Raw genomic sequence first — 14,872 nt, forward strand, 5'->3', positions numbered from 1 at the left:
CCATCCATTCACCTCGGCCTCCCAAAGTGCTGGGATTACAGGCTGAGCCACCAAGCCTGGCCTTATTTAAATATCTTGAAGTTTTTCATATGGTTTCTCTAATAGCTCTGTGGCATTCTACTACATGTACTTATTAAATATATTTCATTATATTATAAATATACTATAACTACATAGTCAATCACTTATTGTTGAATAGTTAGATTATTTACTGTTTTTTATTACCCCAAACAAAGGTGCAATGAACACCCTTAAACTACTTGCACATTTATCCTATTATTTCCTTGAAGCAGAAATTGCAGTTACTTCATTAAGTAGGTTTTACACACTTCTTGTTAGGTTTATTCCAAGGTGCTTTATATTTTCACTATTATTCTGAATGGGATTTTGTTTTTCATTATATACTCTAATTACGACATAAAACTGGTAATTCGTAATCATATGGGAAATAGGTTTATTTTGATATAGAAATCATATACCTAAACTTCTTACTGAACTTTTTTTTATTTTCCAATATAATACTCTATAATGTACACATGACAGAAAATCTGAATTATCCTATCCAATACTCATACAATTTCCATTATTATGTCTAACTGCACTAGTAGGGGTACTAGAGGGCACTTCTGCTCTGCATATTAAGAAGTATTCATTACATCATATACTTACCAGTCTTTCAACACTTCTGTAACATTTAGAGTCTATATAATTTGGGCTCATCAACAAGATGAAACAAATATTCTTAAAATAAAGCTTCACCTATAAAAAAAGACACACATATTAATGACAATAGCAAATCACAAATAATTCTAATAAACGTCAGTGGCTAGTCTTCATATGTGATGTATGAAATAGCCAATGAATCTCAAGAGCTCACTAAAAAGTGCCTACTTCAATAATTCCTCTTGAGAGAGGGAGTCTTAGAACACAGTGATCTGAATAAAGCAACTCAGTCACCACCCTCTACCCTTCCTCTTCCAATTCCTAATTTACAACCTTCCAATTCCTAATTCAACCAAGGCAAATCACATGTTAACTGCAGAGGCGAATTAGACCAACATCAGTCTTAACAGTGTAATCTAGGAGGCAGTGGAGTATCATCCACATACGACCAAGAAAAAAAGGTTTTCAACTCAAAGTTCCTAGGTATAGTCAAGTTATTACTCTTCTATCAGGGTAAAAGGTATTTAAGGATATATGAGAACTCAGAAAATACTAAAGCCAAACATCAATTTATTAATCACCACCAAATTTCAAATACTTACTGATTTTTAAAAATGAATTAGTCTTTTGTATACAATACAATGGAGGCTATTTCTAGAATTCTAAAAGATAAATTTCTACTTCTGGGATTACAACAAGATGCTTCTTTTTAGTTATTTGTTTTGTTTTGTTTTTTTTGAGCTGGAGTCTCACTCTGTCGCTCAGACTGAAGTGCAGTGGCCACTCCCAGCCACCGCAGCCTCGACCTGCTGGGCTCCGGCAATCCTTCCACCTCAGCCTTTGAGTAGCTGGAACTACAGGCACGCGCTACCACGCCCAGCTAATTTTTTGATTTATTGTAGAGATGAGGTCTCGCCAAGTTGCCCAGGCAGGTCTTGAACCCGCGGGCTCAGGCAATTCACTCACCTCAGCCTCCCAAAGGCGCGGGATTACAGGCTGAACCACTGAGCCCGGCTCTTTTTAGTTATTTGGTTTCTCCTTCACCACAGGTTTTTTTTTCTCCAAACAAAGTTTATTAGAGAAAGAAGAGAGAAAAGAAAGGGAAACATACCAGAGCTGGCATGGGCGAGAGAAACTGCCCTCCAGTTTTTATTAATATCAGGAAGAAGCATGAAACATGTTTTCCTTATTATACATATGAGGTAAACATGGAAGTTTACCTTTTAAAGCATCATGATCTTTAATTGCTTCAAAATGGTCAAATCTAGAGAACTGCCTTGAGTTCCTTTCAGCTTGGCAAACATTTCTTGTACTACACATTACTCTAGGCACTTAAGCATAAACCAGGCAGGAAATGGGACAGAGCTGTGTACAACTACACAAGGCTTTGAGGAAATCAGGAAAAAACATCCTTTCCTAATGGGTACAGCTCCTCATCAGGGCACACAGTATCAAAGCATAGGATAGATTTCAGTCTCAACCCCTTATTCCACTGGCAGAACACTAGTAACCAGTACAGCAACTGTTCAACCACATGGACCAATCCTGGAATAGAGTCTTAATACGCTTTCCATACCTGCTCCTGCTGCCTCCGGAGCTAACAAAAGTCATACATATTATTTTTAAACTCTAAATTATGAAAGAAAACACTATCAGTCAAATTATGAGCCTAGAGGTGGCATTATATTCATTGCTCTGACAACTAGCAACCTCTATCTTGGACTACCACAAACTAAAAATTATTCCAGCTAACTGGGTGTGGCCATTAGAAGCAAAAGCTGACAACTGTAAATTGTGTGGCGATGAGCATGCAGGTGCAGTGTCTTTTTCATACAACGACCTCTGTTCCTTTGGGCAGAGAGCTAGTAGTGGGATTGCTTATGTGGTATTATATATACATACACACACACACACACACACACACACACACACACACACACACACACATATATACATACACTATGGAATACTATTCAGCTATGAAAACTAATGAAATAATATCTTTTGCAGCAACTTGGATGGAATCGGAAAACATCATCCTAAGGGAACTAATGCAAGAATGAAAACCAAAACAAAGACATAGACAATGGTATAACAGATACTGGAGATTCAGAAGCGGGGAGAGGGGTGGAGGGATGGAAGATCACTTGTTGGGTACAGTGTGTACAGTTAGGGGTGGAGGGTACACTTAAAGCCCAGACCAAAAACTACTTGTACCCCCTAAAGCTACGGAAATTTTAAAAAAGAAGTGAAAGCTGACACTCAACTAGATCCCTCTGCTTCTCTCTCTCATCGAGGGACATTTTCTAGGCCAAACTGAGGGATTTCTCTAATGCTCTTAAACCAGCACGGCTTCTTTATCTCTTTATTTTACAAAGGCTGACTTGGATATCCATGGAGTTTCATTTGATCCAAGATCATAATTCTAACTGCCAGCACAGTCATCTGTGGCCTCTTGACTCCGTCTCTAGTCTTTATACACAACTATATTCTAATTTTTATCACCCTATATTATACTAGGTATACAGAAAGTCTCAAAATATAGATGTAGTTTTACTAGATTAAAGACATTATTAGGGTATTATATGTAACTGCCTCTATTTCCAAGCTACACAGACACATCCTGTAGTTACTTATCTATTATTACCATCTTACTCCTAGATGGTAAGTTTCTTAAGGCGAAGGGTCCTATCTTACTACTTTTTGCCTTTTGTAGCAATAACACCAGATTTTAAATTCAACATTATTCCTATAATGTCAATATCTAATACAACTATTATTATAATGGCATAATAAAACTTGTACCAACAAATTCTTAACATATATCATAAATGAAAAGCATAGTAACAAATACCTATAATCATGTAGATGACCTTCCCAGAAAAATAATAGGTTTTGCTTTCTCTCATACAGTGACTAATAAAATGTAAAAAACAAACTAAAACAAAAGAAATACACACACATTAAAAAAAACCCTAATTTAATGTATTAGATACACCTCCTAGTTTTATGTCATCAGAAATTTCATCAATATGTCATTTAATTCAACAAATTTTTTTTCAGCTGCATCCTTCTAGGGTAACTCAACAAATGTTTACTGAACTACTGAGCTACTATTTTAGGTACTGGATATAGTGCAAAAACAAAATCCCTACCCTCAAGGAATCTGGTGTAGAGGCAGACAAAAAACTCAAACATTTATTGTAATGTTAGGTTTTATGAAAAAAAAGTAAAACAAAATAAGGGTACAGAGTGATAGGAATGCTTTTATAGATAGTGTTGACAATGAAGAGGTAATATATGAGCAAAAATTTGAATGGCATAAGTAAATGGGCCATGTGGGTATCTGGAAAAAGTATGTTCCAGGGCACCGAGATAAATCTATGCTTGATGTACTGGATATTGAATGCAAGAGAGTCCGAGAAAGGAGAAGCATCCAGCACAGGAGACAGAAGGAACAGCAAGTGAGGTGGGAGAAAAATCAGGAGTGTGATGTTTCCCAGAAACCAGGTGAAGACAGCCTGAAACAGGAAAAAGTGATCAATGGCATAAAGCATTTCTGAGAGAGAGAGTAAGATGAAAACTGGGAATTGGCCACTGGATTTAGCAACATGGAAGGTACTGACAACCCTTCCAAAGAATGGTCTTGGTGGAGTGGAAAGAGTGGTGAGGAGATGAATGGAAGCAGCTTAGACAACTCTTTTGAAAAGTTCTGCCATAAAGCAGCAAGGAAATGGGTGGTAGGTGGGGGACATGAGACGAGTGAGGTTTAAAAAAAAGACTGATATTATAGCATGTTTGTAAGTGAGGTACAGCATATTTCTCCAACAGAGGAAGGAAAACAGATGAAAAACTAGGATGAGAAGAGATCCTTCCAGGAACAATGAGGAGGCAAAATGAAGAGGATGGATTGTTCGGGGAGGAACAGCAACAGTCCATTTCATGGAATAAGATGGATGTCAAAATACATGAAACACATGTAGGAAGATGAGTATATTTGGCGGTGAGAAGACCAAGAAGTCTTCAGAGGCTTCTATTTTCTTGGTGAAATAAACGCAAGATTACCAGCCAAAAGTGAGAAATGGGGAGGAGGTGTTAAACTGATGAGCTTAACAGTGTCAAAAACGTCAGCCCACGACTTCCCACCAGGCTGCCAACAAGTAACTAAACTGAGACTGAGTGCCACTGTTCAATAACTGTACCCATAATATAGTCCAATTCTCCTTCATACATCCAAGGATAGACTGTCAAACATCCTATGGAAATCTAACTATATCACAGCTGCAGCATCCAGCTGCAGGTAGCCTTTCCTGTCAAAAGTAGGAACTGCATTACGTGGAATAAATTCTTCTTAAAGAATCCACATAACTTTTATTGCTCATCTTTCCTTCTGTAATTATTTGAAAACCTTTAAAAATGAACTCTAGAGTCTTTTGTGGAGGTGACATCAAAGTTTGCTAAAATCTATGAATCTACATCCCTTGTAATCTTAGAACTTTTCTATGGTCTTCCACATGTTTTCACATTTCACATAATTACTCAAAGATTAGCAGTTTGACAATGACATTAACAAATCTTCTCGGAATCTAATGAAGAGATGTGAATTCCAGAGGTTCTGGCACAATTGCATTCCCAGTTTTCTCCAAATATTTTTCTGACTTCCACCTTCAATAGTCTGTATGTAGATCACTCTCCATGTTAGAGAAGATAGAAACAACACAAAAATTGAGAAGTCTCATTCATTCGCTATATCTGACTATTCTATCAGTTTGTTAATGGTAATTTATTATTTATTTGCCATTTTCCATTTCTACAAATAAAATATAAAAGGTCAAGCTGAACCTTTTTCAAAATCTCAGCTCATTCTACTAGGACTGTGTTCCTATTCTATATGTTTTTTTTCCTTTTTTTAATAATCAATATTTTTTATTATGATATTGTGGGGTACAGTTAAGGGTTAGGTATACAAATATGCTTCCTTCAGGCACCCTTGTTGATAAGAGGTATCTCCCCGTCCCCAGACAGATATTTACTACCGTTAATCCCATCTCCCTTCCCCTCCTCCCCATAGTTTCCCACCACTGTCAGTCATTTTCTTATAGTATTACGTTGGATGTTCAAGGTCCACTATATGAGTGAGAACATGTGATACTCAGATCTTTGTTTCTGTGAGAGATCACTCAATATTATAGACTCTAGTTTCATCCAGGTTGCTGCGAAATTCATGATTTTGTTCTTTTTTATGGCTGCGTAGTATTCCATTGTGTATATGTACCACATTTTTTTAATCCAGTCCTCTTTTGATGGACGGCATGGTTGCTTCCAGGTTCTTGCTATTGCGAACAATGCTATGATAAACATACGTGTGCAGGTATCTTTTTTATAGAGTGATTTGAGTTCTTCAGGGTATATTCCCAGTAGGGGGATTGTGGGGTCATATGGGAGGTCAATATTTAGAGCTTTTAGGAATCGCCATACTGTTTTCCACAGAGGTTGCACTAGTTTGCACTCCCACCAACAGTGTAGAAGTGTTCTTTCGCTACACCCTCTCCAGCAACTGTTATTTTTTGAGTTATTTGATAATTGCCATTCTGACTGGAGATAGGTGGTATCTCAGTGTGGTTTTGATTTGCATCTCCCTGATGATTAGTGAGGTTGAACATTTCTTCATGTGTCTGTTGGCTGCTCGGATGTCTTCCTTTGAGTAGTGTCTGTTCATATCTTTTGCCCATTTTATAATGGGGTTGTTTTTTTCTTTTCAGCACATTTGAGTTCCTTGTAGATCCAAGATGTTAGGCCTTTGTCAGACCTGGAGTTGGCAAATACTTTTTCCCAGTCTGTAGGCTATCTCCCTGTTCTCTTGATGGTTTCTTTGACTTTGCAGAAGTTTGTCAGTTTAATGAGGTCCCACTTGTCTATCTTTTCTCTTATGGCCTGTGGGTTTCGGATTTTGTCCAGGAATTGGATGCCAGTTCCAATTTCCATGAGGATATGTCCTTCATTTTCTAAGGTTCTTATGGTTTGAGGTTTTACATTTAGGTCTCTGATCCATTTAGAGTTAATTTTTGTGTATGGGGATAGATAGGGGTCCTGTTTCAATCTTCTGCATGTGGTCAGCCAGTTTTTCCAGCACCATTTACTGAATAGGTTCTCCTCTCCCCAGTGGTAGGTGGTGGAGGCTTTGTCGAAGATGATTTGGTTGAGAAATTGAGGTTTCTATATGTTTTATATGTATATATATTTTTTGTTTTATATTCTGCTTTCCTTATTCAAAACATGTGATTTTATAATCAGTTCATTTGGCTACTTTATCTTATCTTTTCTTTCCAGTTTTTCAGTAAAGATTCTGTGTATGATCGCCTTACAAACACTTTCCCTTCAAAAGACTGTATCCATGGCATCTTACCTAACTCTTCTTAGAACTTTAGGAACTTTTCATTCTCTATATTCTGGATTTGCTTCACATTTCTCCTCCTGTTTATTATTTATTTATTTAGCTATCATTTACAAAACACTCATGCCACAACTAAGAATAAAAAACACAGAAGTAATTTCAAGACTGGGTGCAGCAGCTCATACCTGTAATCCCAGCACTTTGGGAGGCCAAAGTGGGAGGATTGCTTGAGCCCAGGAGTCTGAACAGTCTAGGCAACATAGCAAGACCTCATCTGTACAAAAAGTCAAAAAGTTAGCCATGCATGGTAGTGCACACCCGTAGTCTCAGCTACTCAGGAAGCTGAGGCAGAAGGACTGCCTGAGCCCAGAAATTTGAGGCTGACTCAAATTGAGCCATGATAGTGCCACTGCACTCCAGCCTGGGTGACAGAGTAAGACTCTGCTTGAAAAAAAGCAATTTCAGTCTCTGTCCTCAATAAGAGCACATTATGTGGCAAAAGTAAACCAATACAAATGCTAAGGGGCACTTAACCCAATTTGAGTCATCAGGAAAGCTTCATAAAGATTTAGTAGAAGTTGTACTGGTAAACAAGAAAAGGAGGAAAGAAAAGCATTACAGAAAGAAAGAAACAGTTCAAGTTAGGTCATGGAGGAAAATACAGTAAGTTTGGTGTCACAGCTGCAAAAAGGGAAACAGGAAAAATGAGGATGGAGGGAATGGTTGCCGAAGACAAGATGGTGAAAGGCTCTGGATGCTACACTAAGAGGCTTGGCTTGAATCGACTGTCTAGAGAGGGGGCCTCATCAGAATCGCCTATGGAGTTCATCTGGGCCCCACCATCAGAGACTCAAATCCAGTAAATCCATAGTGGAACCTCAACATCAGTGTTTTTAACAAGCTTCATAGGTGATGCCAATGAACAGTTAAGACTGACAACCATTGCTACAAGCAATAGGAAGTCCATGAATTATTTTAAGCGTGTGAGTGGCATAGTCAATCTTCAGAACATAGCTCATGCTAGTGGCAATATGGAAGACAGGTTTTAGGAAGAAAAATCTAGCTGCATAAAAACTGGAGACTGGTGTAATACTCCAAGCAAAAGGTGAGGAGAAGGGGATAATTTTTAAAAATATCCTGGAGTTAAAATGAGCACAATTTTGGTGATGAATTGGATTGGGAAATGAGGGGAAGGGAGGTACCAGGACAACACTCTGAATATTAGCTTGGTTAATTGGCTAGATGGTACTGTCACCTGGAAAGTACACACAAGAAGAGCTAAGGCATGTGTGCAGAGTCTGCTGTCAGTGAAAAAACACCCCACACCAGGAGATCTGAGTCCTCTGTCCATTAGACCAGTGACCAACTTCTCTGACTATTGATACTAAATCCACTATGCCTTTCATTCCAATTTCAGCAATGCTCAAAATGTACACCTTCTTGACAACTAACCTCAATGCCCCCCATGGTTTCCAATACCAGAAAGAATAAGAAAATATGCAAGTATAGACTCTTCTGAGAATGTAGGGTTAGAAAAGAAAAAGAGAAAATAGAGAGGAGCGAGAGAAAAAGGACATCAGTCAAAGAAGGTTTTTTATAAAATTATGTGTTTTTGATTGGTTGGTTTTAGAATTGGGAGAATCATATTGTTAGGTTGTAAAAAAGGAGTTGGCTGGCAGTGTGGCCAGCTATGTCCTATCAACTCTATGTGTACTTCTTCCCAGCATCAGTGGCGCCATGTTGGTAGCTTCAAATCAGTCACAGTGAGGGTGTTTACACTATGGAAGTGGGCAAATGCTACACCTCAGGGTCTTTTTTGTTTCTTTCCCCAGGAGAGTCAATTTACTGGCACAGGGAAAACACTGAAGATAGGAGCAAGATAAGGAATAAATGAAAGACAAAATTCATAGAGGACATAAGTGTAGCCTGGATCAAGGGCATAAGTGAGGTTAGGCTCGGGGAAAAAAGGAGGAGGCACATGACTCTCTGAGGCTGAAAGAAAGGAGGCAAGGATGTATAGGAAACTTAACAGGCAGAAGGCCAGAAACTGAGGAGCTCAAGAATGACAGACAGTCTCAGTTTTTTCACCCAGGCAATAGGCAAGGTTGTCTGCTAGGAGACAGGGTCTAGGGGTTCACAGCTGAGGACTAAGTAACTTCGAATAATTATTGGAAGAATAGCCAAATGGGAAAGGGTAGGGATGAAGGAAAAATAAAAGGGTTTATTGGTGGACTCAGCAGGGGCTGAAAACCATGAGTTTGTGGTGGTACATACAGATTTCCCCAGATATTTGAGATTCTCCAAGCATGATTTAGTTCTTGGGTCTAATAGCAGACAATGCGGATTGTATCGCTGATCTAGAAATGGTAGTTTTGATGGGTGGCAGCAGCAGAAGCAAAAAATAAAGGGATCTAAGGGTACAGGTGGAAAGAACAGTCCTTACAGTCAAAATGGGACACAGACTAGTTAGGAAAAAGAAAGAGGTCAGGCAAATGTTAGCAGACAAAGAGAAAAAACAGGTAATCAAGGAAGTGTAGGTCTCTGTGAGACTGAGGAACAGACAGTGCAGGAAGGAAGATGTTGCAATCTTTAGAATTCTGAAACATGCAGTCCCAGATGACCCCAGCATCCAGAATGTGGTCCTGCAAGTAGGTGTCTAAAATGAAGTGAAAGTTAAGGTCATTGCATTTAAGTAACCATGAAGTCAGTTGTTTTGGACAACAGATCATTGTAAGCTCTTAAAGTGAAAGCTCCTTAACGACAGTGATTTTGTCTGTTGTATTTACTGTGAAACCTCTAACATCTAGAACAGGACTTGGCATATGGAAGGCATTTAATTTAACTCATTTGTTGAATGGATGGCATGGTCCTTCTCTCAGGATTCCCATTAGGTTAACTTTTCTAGTTAAGCACTCATAGTCAAAATTAGACTAGAGTATTGGCTCCCATGATTACTCCCTTTATGTTCTGGAAATGAAATGGTCAATAAAGTAAATCAACAGTGGCTTTGTTTTTACTGAGTAAGACTTCCTGCAGACATTTGGATAGCTGACTTAGATACCTTAGCTCTGTTCTGGTTCCGTGGCTAAATTTTGCAACTTATTACCTACCTAAAAGATCATAGAATGAAGCTATTACAGTCTTGAAAATTTTCACACATTTATCTTCTTGACATATAGAACTACCACAACATCCCTCACCCCAAGTGATGACCACATATATTCTTCACTTGTAGGCCTGCCCCTCATACAATGGCATTTTAAGATGCTTTGTTACTTCTGCATTCTAGCCAGTGCTGCCAAGGACATTACAATTACCATTGAAAATAAAATCTCGCCAGGCTCGGTGGCTCAGCCTGTAATCCCGTGCTTTGGGAGGCTAAGGTGAGTGAATTGCCTGAGCCTACGGGTTCAAGACCCACCTGGGCAACTTAGCAAGACCTCATCTCTACAATAAATCAAAAATTAGCTGGGCGTGGTAGCGTGCACCTGTAGTTCCAGTTCCTTGGGAGGCTGAGGCGGAAGGATCACCAGAACCTAGCAGGTCGAGGCTGCGGTGGCCGGGAGCGGCCACTGCACTCCAGTCTGGGCAACAGAGTGAGACTCCAACTCAAAAAAAAAGAAAAGAAAAGAAAAGAAAATCTCAAGCTCAACAATAGGGCAAGAAGTGGCCCCCAGGTTGCCCAGTTTCCTCCTCAAGAAATATCAGACAGCCAGTGACCATAGTGATAAGAAGGGTGCTATATATAGTTCCCTTTTTCACAAATTCAGTAATTCGACCAATATTTATTCAATAAATGTTTCAATAAACATTAATCTGCTCACTCATTTTATTTACATTAGTTTCTGAATCTGTTCTGAGTAGTCAAATATACATACAGTAGGCATCATGACAGCGGTGAAATTGAAGGACACAAAGGCAGCAGATTAGGAATCTACCAATTACTAGTCACACACAGCTATGTGAAGTTTGGCTTCCTCTTTCATAAAATGTCTAACCCACAGAGTTGCTATGTAGATCCTAAGAGATTATATAACCTCAGTAAACATTGTGAGCAAATTTTATAGTTCTTTTTAAATGCTCAGTACTAACCAAACACATAAGAATAGAGAGTGCCATCTGAAGGAAGAAAAAGATCACTGCAACCTTTCCTCAGAATAGTGAGAGGAAAATGAGGTTCTACTTCACAATACAGTTTTCTGGGCCTGTAGTCCAGCTACTCAGAAGGCCAAGGTGAAAGGATTGCCTGAGCCCAGGAAGTCAAGGCTGCAGTGAGCCATGATCGTGCCACTGCACTCCAGTTTGGGTAACAAAGTGAGATCTGATTTAAAAAAAAAAAATGCAGCTTCCAAGGAAGCACTGAAAATAAAAGTAGGGAGTACCTGTATTTCCTCCTTTCCTTTCTGCCTTGTATCTTCCATAGAAAAAGGAAATAAAAGGATAAGACAAGAACAAAAGGTTATAGTAAAGAACTTTTTATCTTTTTTTTTTTTTTTGACTTATTGTACAGATGAAGTCTCATCAAGTTGCCCAGGTTGGTCTTGAACCCACGGACTCAGGCAATCCTCTCGCCTCAGCCTCCCAAAGTGCTAGGATTACAGGCATGAGCCACTGCGCCCAGCCAGAACTTTTTATTCTTATAGCCTGAGTAGAAAGCATAATTTTTCCTCATCAAACAGCAACACCCAAAAGACCTAATGCCTAATATTTTGCCAAATGCCAAAAATCCTGGTTAATTCCCTTTAAAGTAGCACTACATGGTTGCCTAAGTTTCTTACAGTGTTATTAGAGAAATTGCCATTGGAAAGAATACTACATGCCAAAGAGGAGATTACAATAAATCAGAGTTATTGAGAATTAAACAAATAATGTATAGAATAATAAAGGTCTAATAAATTCTGTTGAATCAAAACCTGCCACTATTGAAGCAGCCTTCTTGAAAATAAGGGTTGGTTGATGTGACTTTATGCAAAATCTCATCTCTCCAGAGTTCAAAGTATATTGATAACAGACTGATTAGTAACTTTCCCAAAGATCTCATATATTCTTTACAACACACCAGCAAAAATCAAAAAACATTAGGAGAAAAAAGATAAAACCATTTATACCATTTCATAAATGACATGAATAAAGAAATGAATAATAGAATCATACATTTCTAAATGGCATACGCTTTAGATACCATATTCTCTAACCCCCACTCCACAAGTGACGGAAACTGAGGCCCACAGGTCCAACAGAAGGGGTTAGGTCTTTGGACCTCCACGACCCCTGTCTCAGTATATGATATTTTTGGAGCTAATTAACTAGAACTAAAATAACCAAGTTTAGAAGACACACAGTCTTTCTTATTCTGCCAGGTTAACTGAAAATTAGACAAAGGATGAAGAAGTTTCCTTAACACTAAACACTCTCTCTAAATGTTATTCAGAGCCTTTATTCAAGTCCACTAGATTGCAATCTATACACTTAGAAAGAAGATTGAATAATCTCTCTCTACAAATTTTCTAACTATAACGTAGAACTAAATGCTTGAAATGTAGGACATTTGCCAGGGGGAGATTGATCAGATTAATAAAATTATCTTTAAAGAATAAGCAAGTTGGCCAGGCGTGGTGGCTCAAGCCTGTAATCCCAGCACTTTGGGAGGCCGAGGTGAGGGGATTGCCTGAGCCCACGGGTTTGAGAACAGCCTGGGCAACTTGGTGAGACCTCATCTCTACAATAAATCAAAAAATTAGCTGGGTGTGTGCCGGCTAATTAGCACGTGCCTGTAGTTCCGGCTCCTTGGCCCAGCAGGTTGACACTGCATGCTACTGCAATCCAGCCTGGGCGACTAAATGAGACTCCAACTCAAAAAAAAAAAAGAATAAGCAAGTTAAAGCATATCAGTTGAATTATTTAAGCAAGGTAATATCTGTTCATCTAAGCTTAACCATGTAACCTTTTTGCCAATACTAGATGTGTTAAGCAATAACCATCAGAATGATTCCCAACTAAAAGCTTAAAACAGAAAGTTCATTAGGAATATAATTTACACGCCATATATTTGTATTAATATAAGCACCTTTATTTGTAACCTACTTCTATAGTGGATAATAAATACATTCTTCTCTTGAGAAAATTAAGGCAAAATCTGGTAGTCACTGAATATGGAAAATTAAAATATATTTAATAGGCCAGGTATTATAAAACTCCTTGCAGAATTTAAAATGCAGGTCCCAGAAGGATAGAACACCTTATCAAAGTTCTAAATTAAATAAATGAACAAGAAAATTCATAAAAATCACTTTAGTAATAAGATAGTTTTACAAACTGAAATATTCCACAAGACAATTCACAGTCCCATAATAACTAACAATTCACTACACTTGGGGGCATGTTTAACTGGCGTTGAACCAATTAGCCCAAGCCCTTCTTGACAAATACTGGCCCTGATTCTCTGAATTGTGTTTTAAAGAACATCCGATTGAAAGTCAGGATGTCATATATTCTTACAAAGTTAGGATTGTGGTTTCTAGCTCCTCAGATACTAACACTGGGACAACTTCAGGAAGGAAATACTATAAAGGCTTTGAACTGCAGACCCTACTGCGTCTGAGTAACAATCCATCCCTTCATGGAAAATGATTTCAGAGTTCCAGCTTGAATTGTTAGCAACATATTGTGCACCTTGGGCAGGGGGAGAACAGTTTACTGCACTTGCCAGCTATTTGTGGCGGTACACTCTAAGGGCAAATCATTTGCAGTCTAAACAACCATCTTAGAAATGAACCTTTGGAACACAATCATTTACAAGTAACTGCCATACTCAAAACAAACTTTTTTCAACGAATAATGAGGAAAGTAATAAGTTGACTGCCAATAAGGGAAAACTGTCAGAGTTTGCATTTAATAAATTATTTTAAAATAAGAATCCATTATTCTACAATCAACATCCAGAAAATTAAATGACTTCTGGGTTAATGATAGCATTACCTGCCTCAAAACTTTACAGATAATAACACACAGGCAGATAGGTTAAGAAATTTCCCAAAAGTCAAAGGACTTCACTGCTAGGACTGCAAATTTCTATATGACATTTTTCCTAATAGCACATGAAATTTTCGAGCAACTTCTCACAGCCAAACTCTGTCTTTCAGAATGCTACCTGTCAGAGCACAGTATTGATCAGGTCTGGCATTAAGTACAATGTAATTAGGCAGTAATCCTTCCTCTCTTTCCTATGCAGTTTTTACCCATACAAGCACCACAAACTTTCTGCATTCTACCCCTCAAAATTTCTTAAGGTGTTCTAAGCTTCACATTATCTTTTTCTATATGTTTCCACATTATTCATTTATACCAAGAAGGAAATGAATTGGGGGGTGGGAGATTCCATTCCTCCTAGAAAGAAATGTTTACATGTTTTTAAAAAATAACCCCTGGCTGGGCACGGTGGCTCAGTCTTTGGGAGGATTGCCTGAGCCCGGGGGGTTGAGACCAGCCTGGGCAACTTGGTAAGACCTCGTCTCCACAATAAATCACAAAAACTAGCCGGACATGGTAGCATGTGTCTGTAATTCCAGCTACTTGGAAGTTTGAGGCAGAAGGATTGCCTGAGCCCAGCAGGTGGAGGCTGTAGTGGCCGTGAGTGTGCCACTATGTTGCCTAGGCTGGTCTGGAATTCCTGGGCTCAAGCAAGTCTCCTTCCTTGGCCTCTCAAAGTGCTGGGATTACAGGCATCAGCCACCGTGCCTGGCCATCACAGATTTTTAACATGAGACATCTAGGTCAGAGCCTTTTTGTTTGCTTTTTATTCCCCCCCCCCCCCCC

General features: G+C 38.7%; 1 protein-coding gene across 1 annotated transcript in view; it reads right to left on the reverse strand.

The window, feature by feature from the left end:
* LYST (lysosomal trafficking regulator) overlaps positions 1–14,872 on the reverse strand; it is a 204,510-nt gene that overhangs the window by 150,261 nt on the left and 39,377 nt on the right. Inside the window, exon 2 of the mRNA XM_008053632.2 lies at positions 670–759. The gene's annotated coding sequence lies outside the window, so the exon portion shown is untranslated. The remainder of the gene's footprint in view (positions 1–669; positions 760–14,872) is intronic.

This window comes from Carlito syrichta, unplaced genomic scaffold (assembly GCF_000164805.1).
Source record: "Carlito syrichta isolate Samal-C Ts95f unplaced genomic scaffold, Tarsius_syrichta-2.0.1 Scaffold288337, whole genome shotgun sequence".
Lineage (NCBI taxonomy): Eukaryota > Metazoa > Chordata > Mammalia > Primates > Tarsiidae > Carlito > Carlito syrichta.